We start from the raw sequence: 24,267 nt of genomic DNA, 5'->3' as shown, positions 1-24,267 counted from the left end.
GGTCTCTCACTGTCTTTTCTTCAACCTAAGCCAGTATTTTTCAACTTTGACAACTTGAAGAGGTGTGGACTTCAACTCCCAGAATGCCATAGCTAGCAAAGCAAAGCTGACTTTGGAATTCTGAGCCTTGATGTCCATATCCCTTCAAGTTACCAAGATTGAGAAATACTGACCTAGACTAAACATATCTAGCTCTTTTAATAATTTCTCCTAAACTTTGATTTCCAGACCTTTCATTATCATTGTTGAATCCTTACTAGCAGTTGGGGCTCTGAGAGCTTCTGGGTCGTCTTACCATTTCAAGATAAATAATCAAAGCACTGGCCAAGATGAGGAAGTACAAGAGGTTTTCCTTTTAGGTTTCCTGGATAACCAAATTGAAAGAAAACACAATACTTTGTTTCTTTATATGACAAAAGAGAGAGAGACTTTTGTACGCACAGAAATGGAAGGACTTACAAATTCCCACAATGGAAGAGCAGATGGTGAAGTTAATGGAATTGGCCGAAATGGTAAAATTGACTATTTGATGCAAAAAAAGGCTTTGTCTAAGCTTTGTTTCTATTTGAAGACTGCTTTTGGATTTTTTGTTTGAAACCGAAAGAAACTAAACTTTAATTTTGGGATTTGACAGTTAGAACTGTTTATAATTATAGAGATGATGTGTGCTATTCTTAATCATAGAGTAAAAAGCAAATGTACTTTATATTTATCTCCGTACTGAAGAAAACTCTTTTCCTACTTTTTTCTTTCTTTTTCTTTTTTTTGCATTCTTAACTTTGCCTTTTTTATGAGCTTTTCTTTCTCTATTTTTTTTTTTGGTTTGCTTGTTTGTTTATATTTTACCTCTTGTAACTTAATTAAGTTTTTTTAAAAAAAGAGATGAGGGAGAACAGATGTTCACATAGGATAGCACCATGTACTACAGCATCCCAAGAATGAGTTGAAAAAGATCTTTGCCAAACTGAACAAAATTCTTAGATGTATTCTAATTGAAATGTTCCCTTGCCAGAAACAAAGAAATGTTGTTTCTGAAATGTCATCACTTTGAATACATGTAAGAAATAACTTTCAATTATTTCAATAAAATCTGAATAGTTCTAAATATTATTTCCATGATTGCAATTTTATAATTCATTTAATTATAACACCAAACATGAAGCATGGAAATATTTATGTCCACAACGTAAGTATTGTGCTCATGAAATGCACATCTTTTTTCCCATTAGTAGAAAAATGTTCATTCACACATTTGATGCCAACATGGCATTCCATGCTGTCTTCAACATATCTGGCAATTTCAAATCACTGCTACAACATCAGTGCCATTTAGCAACACACTGCTGATGAATTATGCTTCCCTGGATAGTACCAGGTAACTAAAACATTGTTCCAGAGCATTACATAAAATTAAAATGATAGGTAGATCTAGCCACTGTTAGTCATTGCTGTCCACTTATGAGGGGTAAGTCATCTAGGAGGCCTATCAGGCCTGCCATTGATCAAGAATCTTTTAAACGTGGTTCTGATTCTAGACTACTCTATGATGAATGATATTACATCTTAATACCCAACAAGCTGGAATACAATCCATCAGCATTGATCAGGCTTTCCCTCCAACAGTATAATTTAGTCATATTCAACCATGTGCCCTCCAGATGTACTTTACCCGGGTTTCCCCAAAAATAAGACTCAGTCTTATATTTTTTGGTTACCAAAATAAGCACCAGGGCTTATTTTGGGGGAGGTCTTATTTTTTTGTGGCTGAATGGAACAGGAAGGAAGAGGGGTGCAGGCCAAACAGAGATGGTGGGGGGGGTGGAGGATGAAGCAAGGCAGGGGGTGCAGAGCTGTGCCACACACCCTGCACTGGCTAACCAGAGGACCCTGCAGCCAGGCCATCAATGTGCCAACAACTGCCTAGCCTCGCGGCAGTGGCTCCTGCTTCATTGCGATGGCAAGCAAGGAGAGAAAGCTTCTCCACCACCATCACCACCTCATTTCATTCTCCATCCCCCCCCCCCACCTCACTTAGTGGCTCATTCAGTCTCCTTGCTCGGCAGCAAGCAAGGAGAAGAAGCTTCATCCTCCACCACCATCCCACCTCGTTTCGTCCACCTCCCCACTGCCTTGCTTAATGGCTATGGCATCCCCCCCACCCCACCTTGTATCTGCAGCAATCAGACAGAATGGGCAGGCAGCCAGCTGCACAGGCTCTTAAATTGGGCTTACTTTAGGGGTAGGGCTTATATTCAGTGCAGGTGTGAAAATCGAGCTAGGGCTTGTTTTCAGGGTAGGTTGTATTTTCATGGAATCATGGTATTAATCCTTAGCCTTCACCCTTCTGCCAGTATAGAGTCCAGAATATATTGAGGGCCCCAAGTTAAAATAGACTTGTATATATTTTGAACTATCTGAAGTTTGATATCTGAACTGCTCAATTGATAGTCCTAGGAAAGCAAAGAGTAGCAAGATCAAAGTGTGTACTGAAGATCTGTGTTTGGCTTCTCTTGATCTCATCTTTGTAAACACTGAAGAAAGATAGGAAAGATAAACCATTTTTTTCCAGCTGAATTTTTCTGAATAATCTAACCCTTCCTCAGAAACCTATTTATAAACTTAAATTTCCATACAATTCCTACTGGTGGTGGATACTAAAATATCCAATTAGAATAATCTTCTGTGTAGAACAAGCTGCATTGTGTTCTTTAATGCAAGTCTCTCTGCATTATTTGTGTGTGGGCAAGTAGTCCCAATTATAAGGTTCTGTACCTTGCTACCTGTCCTGAATGTGTTAATCACATTTCAAGAGCTGGCATAGATCACTTTTTTTCCCACTGCAGAAAAAAATGGCTGTGGAGAAGAGACAGGAAAACATGACAAATCTTCTTTGCCAGAATGAGTTCAGAAAGGTTTTAGATATGGTAGTCTGCTTCTCACGGGCCTAGTTAACAGAACAAGTAGACTTACTCTTGAAAAGCATCACAGATCAATTCTTTAAAATTAATATAAACTTCTTTGTATGGAATAAAGGATCACATTTGCCTGAATTGCTGTTCCATGGTTAATTTTTCTGTGAACAACCAGACCATAGCAAATATAATGGTATTTGTAAATACAGTGTGCCAGGAATATATAATGGCTTGCTTTCCAAATTAACAAAACAAAGCATCTCAACAAAATTCAAAATCATTCAAAGATTAGCCACCTATAGCCATGTATAGCCAGCTGATTTTAAAAAGTCCATAGAACTTAATCGAAAGGCCAATTGACATTCCATTCATCTACACAAATGTCTGTTGATATATATCATTAGGTATGAAGGAGAGTTATTGGGGTTCAATTATTATCATCATTGATAATAATTCAATTATTATGGTTGCAGGAATTGGGTATGTCTAGTTTAATGAAAAGAAGAACTAGGGAGTAACATGATAGCATGTTCCAATGTATCAGGATATTGGAAGAAGATGTCAACCTATTCTCCAAAACACTTGAAGGCAGGACAAAAAGCAATAGATGGGAACTAATCAAGGAGAGGACCAATCTTAGAACTAAAGAGAAATATCCTCACAGAAGAATTAATCAGTGGAACAACTTGCTTCCAGAAGTTGTGGGTGCTCCAACACTGGAGGTTTTAAAGAAGAGATTAAACAACCATTTGTTTGAAATGGTTTAAAGTTTCCTACTTAAGATGGAGTTTGGACTAGAAGACTTCCAATATCACTTTCAACTCTGTTATTCTATTATTTCTGTTATTTTTGTTATCTAAATTATTGAAAATGCAAAATGGTGGAGGGGAGAGAAATGATCATTGTAGAAAAAAAAGAAAAGAAAGCAGTTAAAAGTTTGTCTGTTCCAGAGAACTATCAACCCTAAAGGCTTCTCTTCTGATATATATATGGCAAAAAAGGTTAAATTTGTAAAGGAAATTCAGGATGGAGTCTTTTTTGTACAAAATGAGACAGTGTACAAACATGGCACTAATACCAAGACTGGCAGGATTTGCTAGTGTCCATATGTCTCTGCTCAAAAATGTACAAAACAACCTTCGTTCATTTGTAAAAAGATGTCGCCAAAAACAACATATGTTGGACAGTTGCATAAAAGACCTAAAAACAAAGAGCTTACAGCAGGCACATTTGCATACCAAAGAGCTATTGCCATCTCAATTAGTGTAAACAAAAGCTGCTTCTGTGGAAATTACCCTAAGAGCTATATAAATAAGGGAAAGTTTTGTAAAAAGGCACTTTAGAGTCAAGAAGACTTACAAATGTAAATGGTTGCAGATTTTCCCAAGATTTGCTTTAGGCAATAAAATACATAACTGGACCAAAACACTTTCTTCTTAATACAGATAGTAAAACAGAGCAGGTTTCTTTTTCACTGATTTACATATTCCTGATACAGTCTTGTGTATCTAAAGAGTAAGCCTTGGGGACCAAATAAAAGTAGATCAAACTTTTGGGTGCTAGGTTTTGCATAGAAAGATCATCTGATGAGTTCCTGAAAAAATGCTTTTCAGCAGCACAGATTTGGAAAGGTCACACAATGTCTATGATGTTATTATGAATCCCAAAGACAGAAGATTTTGATTTAAAGGGTTTAATTTTAAAAGGATGGGGGGGAAAGCAAATAATAGTTTCCTCAAGTGTTTAACTAGAGATATCTCAGCCCAAAATTCCTATTTATAGGCAGGCTTTCTGACAGATATCAAAAGGGTTACTAAAAGCAATAACAAAAAAAGCTGGCAATGACAGTCATGCCATGAGGTAAGCTTTGGGCCTGGCAGGTGTTTTATCCAGGAGAAAGTATTTTGAGGCAAAAGGCTCCCTTTTGATTAAAACATGACTTAAAGAACACGACAATCCAGTGCTTGGATTCAAAAGCAGTTTAATAGTTTCATGCAACCCTTACAATGGACTTAACTGTTCTAGGGTTGTGCTTAGGATGGATCAGAAGAAAGGAAACAGTTGATGCCTCCAAATGGAGAAACTAATCCTTCCTGAAGTTCTATACTACTTGCTTGTTTTCACATGCTTAGCAAGGAGCAAGCATCCATCCTGGCACCTCTTGTGATACTGCAAATATTTGATTTATTGTTTATAGGGGAATGAGAACACATTGAGCTGTCATCTTTTTTTTCTCCCCACCCTCCCAGCCCCCAATTTTTGCTCTACTTCCAGAAATTATGATATTAACATCTACATAATAGTTGTAGATGTTAACCTCATAGTAGTTTAAAGAGGACTTGTCAAATTTTCATATGGTTGGAGCCTCATGAATATTACTTTTTCTTCTAGTTTCCAGCTCCTTCTCAGGCTACTAAAAATGAAAATTTAAAGCCCCAGTGAAAGTACCTGAAAAAAGTCAGCCTGTTTGAACTATCAAGCATTTATTAAGAAGTAATTCTGACCTATTCCATATCCCATTCAAATGTTACAGCTTGGGAAAGTTTTGTGTTGGGAACAAGTAAACGTATGGGAATAACTGATTATTATCAAAATCATTCTAAAAGAGGAAAGAGTAGAAATAGGAGGGAGAAGGAAGACAGCTTTGGTATTCATATATGCAGAAATGTCTTGAAAAAATATTCTAGTTCCAAACACAGCAATTTGGAAAGTTAGTAGTAATCTCATGGGAATTATTTCAATCTATCAGCAATTTGTATTTGTGTATTCTATAGGAAAACCCTAATCCATTTTTGTCAGGAAAAAAATGTTTATTTTGTATATCTTCCTTTCTCAAGGTTGTTCAGAAGACAAAATAACCTAAAAGAAATTACTATACTAATTTATCCCCCAAACATTCCAGTAATTGTCACATTGTACCGACCACAATTAGACTGAATGACAGTCTTTTCTCTGTTGATCATAGGAATTTCTTATATACACAAACTGCAGCACACCATCAATCTTGTTCAGATGGTTTTTCAACCAACAACTGTGGCTGATTGCAAGTCATTTGAAAACACTGAGCCATGCATGAGCATGACAAAAGTCAATTTAGATGGATTTGCGGGAATACAAAGGCCTACAGATGTAACACAATTCAAAACACTGCATTTTGGCAGCATATGTTTCAATCCATAATCCTTGCTATTTCATTAAACGCTGTAAGAAGGTCAAAAGTTTAATAAACTTCAATTTTATCTGCATAGTGAGTAATGTTTGATATCTCATTCAAAATTAGTGAAGGTTACAATGACAACAACCAAGATCAACAGAGCAATTTAGGACAGCCTGCAGTTCTGCAAGAAACAAAATTAATCACTTGAGTTTGGATCATATCTTAGAACTATTAGATCACTCTGGAGATATAAATATACTTTTTTTTTAATTTAAAAAAATCTACTCCCATCCATCTCACTAAGAATTGAGACTTTACTTCTCAGATAGCCATTAATGCTTGCATCTTGCTATACTTCTCATTTTATGTTTGAAGTGCCATTCTTTATAGACCTTTCCAAAACACTTCAGAAAGAGTGTCTGCCAAAGGCTAAAAGAAAAGGAAACACTTTCAGGTCATATTTAAATAGACTAGTGCTAAGAGGGGAAGAGGAAAAGCAGTTCTTAATGGAGGAGGCCATTCAGTGAAGGTATTAAACCAAATGTAATGGAAAGCGATATTGGATGAGAGTAAAGATAAACAGGTAAGAATTGCTTTGATTAGAGCAAAAATCCACAGATTACCTTACCTGTTCCTCTAAACTGTTCTTTTCCATGAAAATCTGATATGTTGAAGATAGTTGCATCTATAGTTGGTTGCATTTGGAAGCTCTCAGGTTCTGGCAGAAGATTTGAAAGGATCAAGTACAGAATTAGTTTCAGTTTAAGGCTAAGAATTTGGAGAAATGCTGGTTGTCAGAGTAAACACTAAGCTAGGCACATAACATGGTATAAAGCAATGTTATGGATTCTTATTATTACTGACCTGTACTGGACAATTTGTGGCGTTCCACCTCTAATAATCTTAATTGTTATGGTTTATAGTCTAAAACACGTGCTGCATGTGGAAAAAGGAGGCTTGGGAAGGTAAGTAGAACAGCGGGGGGAAACAGCTGTGCTGCATGATTTAGATTTACTAGAAAGCAGGGGTTCCTGCTTGCTATGTATTTTAAATTGCGCAGCACAGCTGATCATCGGAGATACCAGTTTGGTAGCTTTTTTTTCTACTGGTTTGCCAAACCGGTAGCTTTTATCACTACCGGTTCGCCCGAACCAGTAGGATTTCACCTCTGATTCATTTCCTTTCACTGTTCCACTCTTTGTAAAGCAAGGCTCTAGCCCATATGATTAGAAGTTATTACAGGGTGGATGTGTATCCATCCTTACCTTGCTTGAGCTCTTGGTGGCTTTCAGTATTATCAACCACAGCTTCTTTCTGAATCATCTCAAAGGACTGGTGTGTGTGGGGGGGTGGGGGGGGGTAGCACAGCATTATACTGGTTCATCTCCTGTTTCTGGGAGTTAATTCCAGTCAATGATAATTATGGAAGCAAATCCTATCTTTGGCCTCTACTTTGGCCCCTGCAGAGATCAGTGCTCTCTCCTCTCCTATTTAACATCTACATGAGACTATTGGGTGAGCTCATTCATCATCCATGTAAGACAAGCTATAAGGCACAGGAACCACTGAAGAATTGGGCCATGTTGTACCATACTGTTCCTATTATGATGTTTCAGGTCAGAAGTTGCTACCCATATTTTTAAATCAATGCTCTGGTCATTCAAATTCATTTTTTTTACCTATTGCTACCTCTTCAATTAGGCTGTGTTTCATTGAACATAGCACAATACAGTTCTACTATCTGTAGAATTCAGTTTCACTTATCAAAAAAAACTTTTCAATGTCTTTTTTTGTTAGAGAAATTGATCTATCTATCTATCTATATAATTTTACTTTAATCAATCAATAATTCACACATAGGTTTAATAAGTTCTGAATACTATTATTTATTTTCATTACTCATTATTTGGAAATTGTATGTTACATATTTGAATGTATTTTGAATTGGTCTATGATTGTAATAAACTGAACTGAACTGCCTTTGGCCAAATGTAGTGTTCCACAGAAAATGGACTCCACTGAAAATTTTGTACACATTTCTTTTCTGACTATGTTCATTTGGTGCAATGTAGAAAAAAAAGTTGCTTTGAATTTTTTTTCCTGAAGAAGATGATGTCAGGCAAATATCAATAAGATACAGGTTCTTGCATTTACCTTTCTTTTTATAAAGGCTAAGAAAGGAATCCACGAAATGTTCATCTCTTGTTATGTAATTATCTCCTCACTGAACTGTGACTTCCCTACCTTATTATGCTTTGATTACATTTTATAAGAAGTCAACATGAAATAAATTAATTTTTTTAGATCAGGAAGCAAGGGAAGCCATGGAGGCTACAAAAAAATTGAAGATTGTGTTACAGGAAAGATACTATTATCCAAAATAAAGAAAGTAAAGGTACTCCAAAAAGTACTAGGTACCTTGGATGCAAACAACTGGAATACCACTTGAACACCATCAACATTGACAAAATCACCATCAGTCAACTGCAAAAGGCAGCCTTACTTGAAAAGGCTTACATTCTGTGATGATACCTTTAACATCATAAACCGACAGCATCTACCTATCTCAAATCCTTGGTAAGGGTTCAGTCAGTGGATAAAAACACAATATCCTGTTTAAACACTGCAAATGTATGATGAATCATAGTCACAACCACCACTACTGCCTTCAAAGAAATCTAACAAAATTGATTTTCTTCAAAAGCCTTGTACACATAGAAAAAACTTCTGGAAATTCTGGAAGATATTTCATTGGTATTTATGTATTTATTTTATTTATTTATTTTATTAAATTTGTATACCACTCTTCTCCTACTGGACTCAGGGCGGTACAATGTGATGCCTCAGAATACTACAGATGATAGATGGTTTAGTCCTTGTTCTGTGTTTTATCTTTTTCTGTATTTTATGAATTTGTCAAGACATGATTAATGAATGGCTATGATAGTACTGGCCCTAGCCATTATGCCTTCCAAGGTTGAGTAGCACTGGGTTGAGTTCCAAAATCTGGGTTGAGTAGCAAGCAGTTCCCAGATTCATCTCCTTTATCTCAATCTCACTGATAGCTCACCCTTCAGCATTTCAGAGGCTACTCACAGCTGCAATACACACTTGGAAACTATTATATCTTATCTGTGACCTGCTTCCCTTTTTAAACTGCAAGAGAAAAAGTCATACTGCCAATTTATTTTATAGAAAGATACACAATGTTCTGGTTTTTCAGTCAATTTCTTCTCTTTTGTTTGGTTCCTTCATTCTTTACTCTTAAGGAAAGTAAAAGCCCCTTTGATAAAGATGTTCACTGAACCAGAAAGTCCTACATTTATGAACTGATTGTCCAAATCCCACAATAACTATTGTATGGACTATTTACTGCAGAGGAGAAAACAATCAATTTTAAATGTCAAAGGCTTAACAATAGCACATCATGTAGTTTATTTGAAGGGTCAGACATCCCAAATAACCAAGAAACCTCTGTGGGAAGTACAGAGGACCAATATAGCTGCCTGTTAACTAGATGGCATGTTTCTTTTGGTAATATTTAATAAAATGCATAGAGTAAATTTGCTTAAAATTGGTCTCAGAAATTGGTCTTAGTATGCTTTATTGATGTTGAAATGGCATCATATTTTACATATTTTACTTCTAGAGTTGTCCATATTTTGCACATTTGCATATTAAATTTTGCAAGTTTACATATTAAAGTAAATTCTACCTTTTTCAATTTTGGTCTACAACAGGGCTGTCAAACTACCAGATGCGTCACGAACTGACCATGCCCACGCCTGGTTTAGCAAAGGGGGGGAAAGTCCCGATACGTCACATGACGCCACCATGATGACATGAGTTTGACACCCCTGGTCTACACCATTATCTCACTGTGTGGGTATTTGTGTGTATTTTATATCTACTAATCATAATGAATGCTATAATCCAAAAGCCATCCAAATCCAGGTCTGCTTATTTTAAATAGATTTACACATTGCGTGAAGCCATATTGTGACTTATTTGAACATCGGAATATAAGCAGTACCCTGCTGGATTGGACCTCTAGCCCATTTAATCCAGCAGTCTGAATTCTAATTCAACCATTCTAATTCAACCAATAACTCTTCTGATTTCTAATTTATTTGTATCATAATTAAAGCGCAACATGATTTGAAATAAGCATCGCTCACAAGGATGAGATCTACTGAAAAGTAATAAATAGAACATTGCTGTTTTATTGTCCATTTTCAAAGACCAACTGCACGAAATGTGTATTCTCTGGGGGGAAAAATAAGTTAGCACTACTTTCTAATCAGGATATATCTTCTCCTAAGAATTTTTTATAATAATAAAATAACTGCAAATGTCAGGTATCACAAAGATTGAAACTCCTTTTTTCTATTTGGTTGTCTTCAGACCCCCATCTTTTATTCATAACCTCTTTGGTGGTGTTAGAAGACAGACTGTGTTGCTATAGCAATGCTCTGTATATCCTTACAGTTTTAAAAAAAAATCAACAAAGAGCCATTGATAACACATGTTGCCAAAGGTTACATAAGTTGAATGCTAAAATGGAAATATTTTTCCTTTACAGTATTGCCCTATACATGTGTCCTGCAAATTCAAAGAAACAGATAAGGATATGACCTTTTCGTGAAGAACGATGAATAGTTTGGTTTCCTAAACTATTATTATTCAGATTAAATGCAACCTTGGGTTTTTTTGTTTTGTTTTACAGTTTCAATGAGCTGCATTCAGTTTTTCAGGATGTCAAAATACTGAAGTATTTTTAAAAGAATGGCACTAAACTCCTGCATATTTTCAGTCTTCCAAATAATAAAATGCTATTTCAGTATCTAAGTAGGATCTAATGAGAAATACACTTAGGTCAGGAGCAGACACTTAAGAAATCTCTAGTCAAGCAAAAAGAAAATTAAACATGTCTGAAGTGTGTCTCTTAGGGTCTCTAAAATATTTTTGCCATCCTAAATTGGTTTCTATTCCTTTGGTGTTTGGTTGCCGCAAACCAAACGATGGTCTGATCTAGCTAACAATCCTATCTGCAAGTGGGACATCTTAATTATGGACATGAAGGAAGATGTGTTTTGTTACAGAAATGTGAAATTTATGCCATACACAAAATCCTAGTTTCATATATTACATTGACTAGGAATCAGAAATGAGTAAATTAAGACTTAGAGGTGGTTATTTTTCTTCCTTCGCTTCTTATCCTTGAGGCTCTACTGACCAACTTCCTGCTTTAATGAGGATGGTATAATCAGGAGCATTTCCTCAAGTGAGAAAATTTTTCACTGCCCATTTGTTTCAGCACACAGAGAACCTCACAGAAAGGTTCAGAGGATGCTTCTAGACTCTGAGGGACTCCATTGTTAAGAAATTGGACATAGTTGGGGTAATAAATATTACATACAGAGGCATAAATGTTGAGGTTAAGACTAGTGATTTAAAGGCATAAACTTTGGGGTTAAGACTACTAATTTAAAAATCCCCAGAAATTTATCATTGGCATTCAGCATGCAAAAAAAAAAAAAAAAAAACACCTTTGGCATGGGGATTGGAGATGTAAGGCAAGCATGTGTTTTAGGATTGTTAGACCATTTAAATGGTCTTTCAAGGTGAATTATTCTCCTTCAGAAAAAATCGCTCCATGCCAGATGAGTAAGCAGGAAAAACAAGCTGAAAGTCCTCACCTAAGTGAATTATTGGGAGAGGTTATTGTCTCCTCGTGAATTACACACCTTGAGCACTTTCCTAGTTTCCCACCTTAAATAGGTCACTCAGTACTATGGTTTATGATTCCACACCTATTGCAAATGAAGAACTATGTTCAGAATGCAGGAGAGAGCTACTTGCTAGAGAACATGAAATAGTGTCCTGCAATATAGGGCAGCTCCAATGTCTATAGGACAATGCCAAAACCTGGGCTCCATATCATCTTCAGACTGTGCAAGTACGTGTTATTTTATTTTATATTTTATTATTTAAATTATTTGCTTCCCATCTCACTATCCAAAGCAACTCTGGCCAGCTTACAATAGAATTGCAGATTTACTTCTCCTTGGTCACTGAATCCAGTCACACTTACCTCAAAATACTTGCTTTGATTCAACAGCCAGATTTGCTGCATTTCTATTTTCAGTGTCAAAGAAAACATTGATTCTTCCACAATGCAAGCATTGCTTATTCATGTCTTATTCATGTCTTCCTCTTTTCTCTGAGGAAAGCAGCCAAGGACAACAGAAATACAGCAATCTGCTTGGCCTTTGATGGGAGCTTGTGGGCATGCATATATTGTGTATACATATGGGGCTGTATGGGAGATGAATATATAGCCAAGGATGTATGTCTGCAAGAGAGTCATAGATTGATGCTGAGGTGTGGCTTACACTACTACATGGCCTGGCTCACAGATTGCAAAAGCTTGCCCATTCATATTGTAATTCAGTTTGATCAAATGGGTGTTGGGTGGCAGTGGAAGTTATTGCTGTACTATTTTCTGAAACCTCACTATTCAACACCCCCCTCCCCAAGTGTAGTGCTCTCAGCTATATTAAACTGGTCAAAATGGGGGCTGAGATAATGGCTTATGTGCATAGAGCAAATGGAGAGAAGGGGAAAGTGGCAGTTTTCAGAAATCCTTAAGTGGGAAGTCAACCAAAGGTTGAAAGCAGCTACTATAATTAGTGACTCCAGGGAATGGCACACATCTCACCATATGCTGAACATTGATTATCAAAAACCTTATGAGTACAGCAGAAATAAGATTGTGAAACTGTGTTCTCCTATCGTTTTCAAGTCTGGCAAAGTACTTTTTTCCCTCCAAGATTATGCCTGAACTGCAGTTGATTTACTATATATTTATATGTGCCATTTTTATTGATCTCAAAGCAAAGTGTACCTGATGTTCATAATTTTGGTCCTGAGTTATTTATTGGCTTTGCCAACTGAGCCTCGATTGCTTCTGCCAACTATGAACCACTCTAAAGAATTCACTTCAGTGGATTTATTTATTTATTTAGCATATGGCTGGTCACACACAATATTAAAACACTTCATTTTTACAGCTTAAAACAATTAAAACATTTTTAAAAAGAGCAGTAAAAAAACCTAAGAGGAAAACAGAAATAACACTTCAGAGTTTAATGTCGAATTTGGAGATCCAGTCGGTAGCTGTCATTGTTACGCAGAGGAAGTCCCTAAAATCTCCTGGATACCTTCTGTTAGAGCATTCCCTCACTATATGTTGGATAGTCTGGCGGGGGCCCCCGCAATTGCATTGTGCTGAAGTTATCTTTCCCCATTTATACAAGGAGTCAGCACACACCCCATGAGTCATTCTAATTCTATTGTATGTCAAGCATATGTGTTGGGGTAGATTAAATCCTAGAGGTATACTATTAGGATTAATATGCTCAGAAATATCTTGGGGGGAATAGCTACTCCATGCTTCCATCCACTTTTGTGTGGTGTTCTGATGATCAGCCAGCAGCTTAAACGCTGTCAAGAGTGGTGGGTTTCTTGACTTTAATCAGCATCTTAAGAGATCAGGAATGTAGCTATGAATGGGTAGAGAGGAATTTAACAGGATCTTACTATACTCCTGAATGAGAGCTTCTTGTCGTCGTAAGTGCGGGAGAAGTATGTGACTAAGAACTGGTAGCCAGTAACTAGATGTAGATTTTATGCACCCAGTAATTAGCTTCATCGTATGGTTGAGTTGAACATCAATAAATCCTTTATGTGAGCTGTTTATCCATACAGGTGCGCAGTATTCTGCTGCAGAGTAGCAAAGCCCGAGGGCTGCACATCGAAGAGTTGGGGCTGAAGCTCCCCAAGTTGTTCCGCATAGTTTTTGTAGAATGTTATTTCTGCTGTTAACCTTGGCAGCCATATTCTGAATATGTTTTTTAAAAGACAGAGTCCTGTCTAAGGTGACCCCCAGGTATTTTGAAGTACCCCCAGGTACTTCAGTGGATGATTGCAGTGGGTACCATCTCTGATCTTACAACACTGTGTTTCAAACTAGAGCTCTGAATCATTAATGTGAGCTACCATTGGAATGTGTTGAGGCCATTATTAATATCAATTTCGTAATAAAGAGAGGAAAAAGGTTAAAGGGGAAAAAGACTTGGGCCAAAGAATAAAAAACAGGAGACTTCGCTGGCACTTGTTTTTTTCCTATTAAGGATAAAAGGTTGCTTGTTAGTCTATCTATATATTACTAAAACTCTGATTATCACAACCTTTCACTAGGAAAAATAGTGCATCACAGGGCAACAATATTTGAGCTAAGGTACCTTAAATGGGCTAATTTATAGAATGTGTTCAATATCCAGGAACCATGATTCTTAAGGGAATGAAATTTGGGGAGATTGTGGCTTTTTCAGTACCACTTGCTTTGCTGCACCGCTAGGCAGCTGCCGCAGTCACGTGATCTTCATTTTCAATGTTCTGTGAACATTGTCTCATAATCCCTCACTCTCTCCCAACCAGCAGCAGCCACTTACCTACCTGATGGGAAAGGAAGGGAAGGGAAGGGAAAGATCTTTGTGTATCCTTTCTAGCCCATGCCACCTCCCTTGATTATGCTCCCTTGATCTATGCCACCCTCCCAGGCCCTTCCCTTTTTTCACAAATTAGAAACCATTGCTTGTAAATCAGCACTGTCTATCTGAAAACAGTCAGTTTTTAAAAGGTTTGGATTTGTTTGTTTATAAAACGTATTTGCTGCCCATCTCGTATCCAACAATTATGGACAGATAAAAGTACATTCAGACTACAGATCTATGGAACTATGTCCAGTGAATTCAATGTGGCTTCTTTGTTACTGGATAATTTACTGTTAACAGCAAAGCCAAGAAGATGGTTTCATTCTGCCAATGTAAAGTGTGATCTAGACACAGAAGAAGGAGAATTTACTGTTTCCTTTACACACATCACACACTCAGACAATCTTGATACTGAAATCAGGGCAAGCATACAGTGCAGTATGTGTCATTCAGTTCAGCTAGCAAAAATATAGTTTGGTCTTTATTAAACATCAGCAATCATCAAAAAGAAAAGTTAACTGGCAAAATGGGATTAAAAAGGCAAAAGCAGGGAGACAGAGAAACATGAACAATGGGCAAGCATTTACCTATCTATTTACTGATCAATTGATCAATACATAATTTTCCACAATACTGCTAGGATTACATGGACAGTTCCAAAGAGAATCAAATTTCATTAGTCCAGATTAAACTCTTTTATGTACACAGCACCAGCAGCAGAATAGAGGTGGAGAGTTCTGTAAAGTACTGCAAAGGTGATCCTTTAGTCTGCACCATTAAAGAAATAGTTTGGTATATGGGGGAGGTGTTAGTAGATATGCATATGAAATTGTTTACATTCCACCATTGGAACCATAGAAAATGACTACTAAGCTAGCAAGTATATTTCTTAGAACAGCAGCAACAACTGTAAAAAAAAAAAAAAACCACATGAATGCATGTTTTATTTTTAACCTTCATAAAACTGACTCTTTATACGAGGGAATACATATTAAGGAGACCTATGGAAACAAATATTTAAACTGAGTTAGAGCCATCTCTTGAAACAATGAGGGATTTTCAGGCTGTCGAAGCTGGAATGACTAATCTTTCATTATTCTTATGCTTACTATCCCCTCCCCTGCAGATTTGGTTTAATGAAAGAGAAACAAGTTCTGATCTTTAAGAAGAATTCAACAATGATAAGGAATGGAGTAAGTCTTGCATGTGAAATGTCCATTCAAATGTTGCAAAGAGAGATAATATTTAAAAGTAAAAGATGCATATTTATGGCTAGCAGTTAGCTTTTCATAAAAGTTATTTTTTTCTTTTCCACTACTATGGTGCTTCACAGTTTTAATTGTTATTCTCACATTTATTGATAATTTGCTATAGGTTCTATTTGAGACATGGGCCATAAAAAGAATTGCTAAAGAATCAACGTGCAGCTCAGAGTTAGCTCTCTGATAGTCAGATCAAATGAATTGTCACCTCAAATGAACCTCACTGACTCAAGTGAACAAGTGCACAAAAAACTGAGACACAACAAAATGATTCAGTTGGATTGGACTTCTAGGAAAAGAAGAAGCCAAGGGCCAAAGGCCAATATCCGCTCTGCCCTCTTTGTGAGTTAAAAGCCAAACTGACATATCGTTAACCACCAGACACCTAGAGAATACATGCAACCAGCATGTCCCTATCTATTTGGGGAGGGATTTCAATTCCTGTAAATCTGAAACTTTATCTTTTAGACAATTTGTATTTTGCTTTTCCTGAAACCTCAGATAACAATGTATTAGGAAGGAAGGCAAGGAAGGCAGGAAGGGATTTTTGTTTTATATGTATTCCTTGATTTACAACCATTTGTTTAACAACTGTTTGAAGTTATGATGGCACAGAAAAAGGTTACTTATGACCAGTCTTCAGACTTACAACTGTCTTATGCCCATAGTTATCTGATCAAAATTTGGACACATGGCAACTTGGATGTATTTATGAGAATTAAGACTCTTCTTGTTTTCTTTAAAAGGTGAAAGGAGAAAGATTTATACGATCTGAAGAGAAACCAGAGTATGGGGCTGCTCTTATAGTCAAGATAAGACTTCATCAAGCTGTACCAAGACTGCACATCACAAAGTGCCAACTAGCTAGTGTGGGTAGTGGGAATTCTGAAAGCTACATCTAAAGGTCACCAGGTTAAAAGACCACCCTAGGTTTATAATCACTTATTCACCTAAATGTACTCAGGATGCGAACAAATTTAAATTTGTGATTATATTTTGCACATGTTCATTTTTTGTTTATTAAGCCATTATTTTTGGGAATCATGCTAGAACCACCACGTGGAAGACAGAATGCATCTTATTCAATGAAATTCACAGGATGTTTATTTGGCTAACCAACTACCTCTTGGTTGAATCGCAAAGGATTCTCCGAGTATGGAGGGGGTTCCTGAGCCTGCAGGTAATGCTGCTGCATAAAAGGACATTGCTTTTAAATCATTTGCACAGCAGCAACCCCATGTTCCTAGAGATCCTGCTTTGCATTTGGTAATCAAACAGCTCTGGCTGGACACAGTCTGCTTTTGTCCAATTGTGACCTATATGTTCCTGTGCGGGACATCTTTGTCTCACTTTTCTTTGGTCACCGAGTTCATGTACATCAATAGGCTGAGACTCACAGTCCATTAACAAGAGTTTTCGGCTCAACCCCAGGCCACCCAGAAGCCCTGGTGCATGTTCTCACTGAATGGCTTCTCTGGTGGCCCATTCAAATGTGCTAATGTCCAGGAAAAAAGGCTTGAATGGGGGAGCCAATGTACACCATTGCTCAGGCAAAGTGACTGCCGCTTCCAACAAAGGCTCCCCTGTGGCGACGTTAAGCAGAGTTATCAATGGTGCTGAGGCCAGGCAAGGGCTAATGCTCCAATCATGCCATCAACAGGTGGCCCAGATGCAGCCACTTCAGTGCAGAAACCACAGGGCAACATTCACAGGTCATTCTTTCCTCTTTCACTTTCTAGTGAGCCTGCCTGGCTCTCTCAATCTCCCCAAGACAATTTGTTTCTCTTGCTGTTCGCACAGCCTGCAGGGAAACACTCATCTGGGATCTGGCTGGAAAAGCTCGCAGTTTTTCTTTTTTTTAAAAAAAAAAAAAGCTGTAGAAAACACCATTAGGACGTAAAACACCATAGGAGATGCCACATTATGTGCTCTCTTGATGGAGTTCAAGTGAACATCTGGGGAAAGGATAGATCACATGACCTTTTCCCTCCACACAGTTTCCTTGTTTTCCCATTATCTCTCCCACCCCCATGCAATTTTTTTTCCCCTCTTCACAGGACTTAGCTTTCCAACAAATAGGTAATATATCTTAGGAGAAATTAACAACCAGGTTAAGGGATGTATAACTCCAACCATAGCATCTCCTATCCTTCAATTATGCCTAGCTATTTTTCCACCTTTCACCTGTCATCTTCCTTGTGCTGTTTTCTACATTGTAATTTCCTTTTTTTAAAAAAGAACCTGCTATTTAATGATAGTTTATGTTCTATAAATAATTAGGAATAATAACAACAGAGTCAGCTCCCCTGCAGGTAACCCATGACCTCCTCCAAAGAATGCCTCCTTCGGATATTTAGGAGCTTTGCTCTTTTCCCCATTGCAATGAGAATGGCTGCTAAACAAACTAACTAGCATTAGTTTTTTGCAAACTGCCATCATCCGTTGCTTGATTTGTTTATTGCATGCATTGTTTTCTGTCCTTCTGTCTAAATAATGCAAAGCCCACCTCAGCCTAATAATATACCTGAGAGTTAGGTTAAATGAGGCACAATGATTCAATAATTAATTTCACCAGAGCTGTAGAATAAAGCAGTTTTATGGGTTTGCATTCACACAATATATTAAGCTAAAACTACATTTTGGCTAAGCACAGGTTGTGACTCGGTTTGCCTCAGGTTTGCCCAAGGCAGTGAGTTTTGCCCTGTTGTGACCGAGGCTCACATAGTGATTACCAAACACAATTCACTCCTGAACAAACCTATTTTATTAAAACAGCTGAGAATTAATTCATTCTCAGCTTAGTCCAAAACAAATTCTTCATAACCAGTCCATCTGCCTTATCACCAACTTTTGATGTCTTTGGCAACCTATCAAAGGCTTTTCTTGGCAAAACCCCACAAAGTTCAAGAGATGCTGACAAGAAGCACTGGAATCAACGTTGCTTTTCTACAAAGAATCCAACGGCTCCTTGCTGCTCTTTTAAGCCTTATGGGAGTGGCCAATCATCTTCTGGCCTTACTCCCAAGTCATCCTTTTGCTTCAGCTGCTCTTGCCTTCTGGCAGCTCTTCGCATGCATACACTAGGAACAGGCTCCTCCTGTTCCTCTGCCTCTCTACTGTCTGCCTCTGGAGGCTCGGGAGTCCATGAATCGCTCCCAGATGGTCCTAGCCCCATCTCTGCCTCCGACGCAGAGCCCTTGTCCGGGCCTTCCCCTAACTCCAGGACTGGCCCATTTTCCTCCCCACCCTCCTCACTGTCCAACTCCATTGCCAGGTCCGCAGGCTGCTGGCGGACCACAACATGCCCCCTTTTACGACCTGTCTTGCCACAGTTAAGTGAATCACAATAGTTGATAAGTTATTAACCCAGTTGTTAAGTGAATCTGGCTTCCCATTGACTTTGAAGATCGCAAAAGGGGATCACCTTATCTTGGGACACAGATCATGTTAATGGTCATAAATATGAACTAGTTGCCAAGCATCTGAATTTTGATCACATGTTTATGGGGATGTTGCAAAGGTCGTAACTGTGAAAACAATCATAACTCACATTTTTCAGTGTCGTTGTAATTTGAACAGTCACTAAACAAACTGTTGTAAGTTGAGGAGTACCTGTATCCGAAGCAAAAAAAAGATTGTTTTTGCTTTAGAAAAACATGAGTTTATAAAAGTAGTAATGTGGAGAGTATTCTGGTTGCCTTTTTTAAAAAAAATATTAACAATATATTTGCAACTCAAGTATGGATGCAAATATGTAATTAGGGAAATGTACATAAAACACGCATTAGTGAGCAGTAGGCATAGAAAAAGGTTTTAGGAGAAATTAGTGGCACATATTTATGTATTGGTGAAGTACAAACAAAAATGTGCTAATTAAGATTGGCCAAACCTTGTGTAGCAGGACAATGTGGGGTTAGAAACAAATTCCCAAGCTATCTCATTAGAGGGATTCCTACAGCTGGTGGTAAACAGAATGTTACAATTGTAATCAGGCAAAGGAACTAGTTGATGCCAAAATTAAAACCTGTATATTGCCTTCTCTTCATCAGGTGTAATAATTTATCCATGTTGAAAATAATATGTAATGCAAAGAATTTCTTCATTTTGAGTTTCCATTTCAAAAAGGCTGTCTTTAGAAAGCTACTCATTATGCCTAAGGCCCATTGAAATTGCATTTGTGACTTCAAAATGGATTTTTTAAAAAGTAGCACAGTAGATTGACAAGAAAGCAGCTGCACTGCAACAAATGAGAGTGAAAATTAATAAGAGACCAAGGCAAAAGAAAGACTATTGGTTTTGCACAACCACAGCAAATTGGCTGGATTTAGAAGAGCACACTTTGATCTTTCCTAGACTAATTACTGCTCCATGTTTGAAGGCTTTGCGCATTCATTGTCCTTCATAGAAAAATGAAACTACTCTGAAGCATGGCTGCAACACAAATGAAAGGGTGACATCCAGCAAATAAACTGTGGCAGAGGTCACCCAGCACAATAACTGTATAATACAATTTTAAAATACCCATTATATGCAAACAATGGCGTATTTACAGCACTTTTCAATAGTGAATTGCTGTTAAATGGCAGGCGAGTGTTCCAAAGTAATCAAAAAGAAATTTCAGGTACGGCTACCAAAGGAAGAATTGCAAGTCAAATATTGAGAAGATAATGTTCGTAAGATGATTTGTTCACAGTATCATGTTGACCCAGTTCTCATGTGATTTCTGTGCTGTGAAATGCTTTCTTTCGAAACCTAAGAAAAACAGTTGCCCGTTTTGACACTGGCCAGACTCAAACCTATTCTACTGAAGTAAGTTTATAGAGCAAGATACTTGACATACAGAAGGAGCCTCTCCTCTATCCATCCATTCACAGATTTCACTGATTGCTTGAGATTAGCATCCAGCAAAAGTGTTCATATAATACGAAACATATCAAGGTGCTTTTTCACAAGCTACTCATCCTACTTTTTTTTTTTAATCACCTTATTTAATGTCAGAAAAAAAATCTCAGGTAATACTTTGGCTCATCATATCTACCTTTTCAAGACAAACACAACAGCTTACATTGAAATCCAAATTTCAACAAACCTAAAAAGGAATAAGATATACATACACATATACACATACACATACATATACATGCATAGAGTATTTAGAGTGGCATGATGATTCAGTGGTTAAAGACACTGAGCTTGTCAGCTGGAAAGCTGGCAGCCCAGGTTCTAGACCTGAGAGACATGCGACAACATGACCTGCCATTACTTGCTCTAGCTCCTGTCCACCTAGCAGTTTGAAAGCATGCAAATGTAAGTAGATAAATAGGTACCACATCAGTGAGAAGGTAACAATACCATTCCATGCACCTCAGCATGTAATCATGCTGGCCACATGACCATGGAAAAGGTCTTTGGACAATGCTGGTTCCCTCAGCTAAGAAACAGAGATTAGCACCACCCTCTAGAATTGGATATGACTGAACAGGGGAACCTAGGGGCCACAGTGGCTCAAGTGGCTAGGACCAATCAAAAGACCATTGAGTGATCAACAGCTCGGCAGTTCAAAACCTGGGAGTGAACCATGTGATGGAATGAGTGCCTGTCAATTTGCCCTAGCTCCTGCCCACTTAGCAAATCCAAAAGCATGCAATGCAAGTAGATATATAAGTACCATTTCAGTGGGAAAATAACAAGGACATGAAAGGAGCCCCCTTCAATGTCCCCCAGGCAGTGGTGATGTCACCGGGTACTCCTTTCAACCTGGAAGTGCTACAGGCAATAGTGAGCCACTCCTGAAATCTTGTTGAGAAAACTGAAGGGACTTGTCCAGGCAATTGTCAGGAGTCAACACTGACTCAAAAGTATCAAAATGTACAATATATAGACAAATAAATAAGAGAGCTTTCTAATAATCCAGAATCAAACCGAATTATATATTCCAATTTCCAAAAAGTTTTCTTTCTTGGCAAAAGAAGCTTCTATTTTTCTCTCTCATTGTAAGAGAATATTAGAATTGCTTTGAAGTTTATTTGGGTGGTATAGATATATTGAAATTGCTGCAAATCTCTCTTGCTTGCTCCTAATCTGAAAAAAATTCCACAGGGAAAAAAATCCTACATTTCCCCGAGATTCTTTGGCAGAGAAACAAAGTTAGGATGCCTAGTCTCAATTGAATGAACCTTGTTACCTGAGTGCTGTATCCAGAATCTCAAAATAGACGAAATAGGTAGTGAATAAAGCATTTTTTCCACTCTGTGCACAGATGAAATTTGTGTTTGCTATCTCATACATAACCCAAATTAAACTTGGGTTTTAATTAAGCTGGAGGCAGGGAAAACTGCCTCATGTATTGTTTTAGTATCTACCATCCCCCAATTTTTACAATATCTCGATTCGCTTATTCACCAGATCTAACAGATCATCACCATTTTATGTAATAGCTCTACCAACAGTTGGAATCTGTTAATCTGGACAAATTTTCTCAAATTAAATAAGTGATCCTCCCAGCCAAACAGCACCATCATGACATATGTTTTCTCTATCAAATGAAAGTCAAGTGAAATTAAAATGTAGTAAAATGTATTCAGCATGCATTCTTATGAAGCCTCTATTCAACAGGACATTGAAATTGCAAATGTGTTCTCTGCATTTAAAAGATCTACATAATACTCTTACCAAATAAAGAGAAATATGTACATGTTATTAAGTAAAGTACTATGATGGCATTTATTTTGTCATAAATGCATAGGTCAAGAAGTTGATATTTATGAAAATTATAAAATGTGAAGCAGCCTTAAGAATTCAAGGACACTGAATACCAGTATGTGTTCCTGCTAGGATGTATGATTGCCTGTAGTTTTGATCCATTAGGATTAACTATTTAATGTAATAATAAAATTTAGGTTACATTTAAGATGTCAATTCTACTTTTATTGGGTTTCTGAGATTTACACTACAGCAGCAGAGCTGAGTTTACAGAGCGAAAGGCTGGAAGTTTCAAATTTCCTCTTTCAGAAACCCTTTGATAGTTCACACATTCTTCCCATCTCCTGCCTTAAGTCTAGCTTTGCCACTACTTCTCTTCCAAGGGAATACTTACTTACTTACATTTATTTAATTTGTATATCTGCCCATTTCAACAAACAACTCTCGGTGGCTCACAATTCAAAAACATATTGCAATTAAAGTCTGAAAACTATTTTAAAATAAAAACAGTAAAAACTATTAAAACAATAAAAAACATTAAAACGTCTAATTCGAACATATACAGAGCAAGACATCTGGCCTGTTAACAATATAGCCAGGAGGCGGGGCCCTTGGAGCATGCAGTGCCCCAGGCTCAGAAGCCTAGCCAGGTTTTTAAAGCTTTAGGGAAGGCTAACAGGGTTGAGGCCGTTCTAATCTGTAATTGGAAGGGAGGATGTTCTACAGAGTAGGGACTGCTCTTCTAGTCCCCATCAGCCGACATCCTTTGGCTGACAGCAGTGGTGTATTAACCATTAAGCAGACTAAGCACATGCTTAGGGCACCAGGCCCAAAGGGGGCACCACAAAGTTTTATGTAGCCTAAGCTTGGCTTTGTTTGTACCGTATGTACAAAGCAGTGGTGAAATCTAAAATTTGTTACTACCGGTTCTGTGGGCGTGGCTTGGTGGGGGGGGTGGTAATGTGACTGGATGGGCGTGGCCATTTTTTTTTTTTTTTACTTTTAAAACCATTTTTTCTACAACCTCTTTGGCAAAGAGGTTGTAAAAAAATGCTTTCAAAAGGCTCTGACGATCCCAGCTGAGTTGCCAGACCGGCAGAGTCTTTTTTTCTTTTAAATGCCTCTGCCGATCAGGCAACTCAGCTTGGATTGTCAGAGGCACTTAAAAGAAAAAAAGGTTTTTTTTCTTTTAAATGCCTCTGACGATCCCAGCTGAGTTGCCAGACCGGCAGAGTCTTTTTTTCTTTTAAATGCCTCTGCCGATCAGGCAACTCAGCTTGGATTGTCAGAGGCACTTAAAAGAAAAAAAGGTTTTTTTTCTTTTAAATGTCTCTGACGATCCAAGCTGAGTTGCCTGATCAGCAGAGGCTTTTTTTCTTTTAAATGCCTTTGACGATCCCAGCTGAGCTGCGCGATCATCAGAGGCTTTTTTTTTTTTTTTACTTTTAAAAGCATTTTTTCGGCCGAAGAGGTTGTAGAAAAAATGCTTTTAAAAGTAAAAAAAAAAAGCCTCTGATGATTGTGCGGCTCAGCTGGGCATGTGGGGGGTAGGGAGTTTTGCTACCAGTTCTCCGAACCACCCGCCTCCATGGCTACCGGATCGGGCGATCCGGTCCAAACCAGGAGCATTTCACCCCTGGTACAAAGGAGAGGTGCACCAAGATTTGTCAGTGTTT

This window comes from Pituophis catenifer, unplaced genomic scaffold (genome assembly GCF_029215685.1).
Source record: "Pituophis catenifer annectens isolate HBS135680 unplaced genomic scaffold, rPitCat1.0.hap2 SCAF_1, whole genome shotgun sequence".
Taxonomy (NCBI): Eukaryota; Metazoa; Chordata; class Lepidosauria; order Squamata; family Colubridae; genus Pituophis; species Pituophis catenifer.
This window is presented reverse-complemented; position numbering follows the sequence as displayed.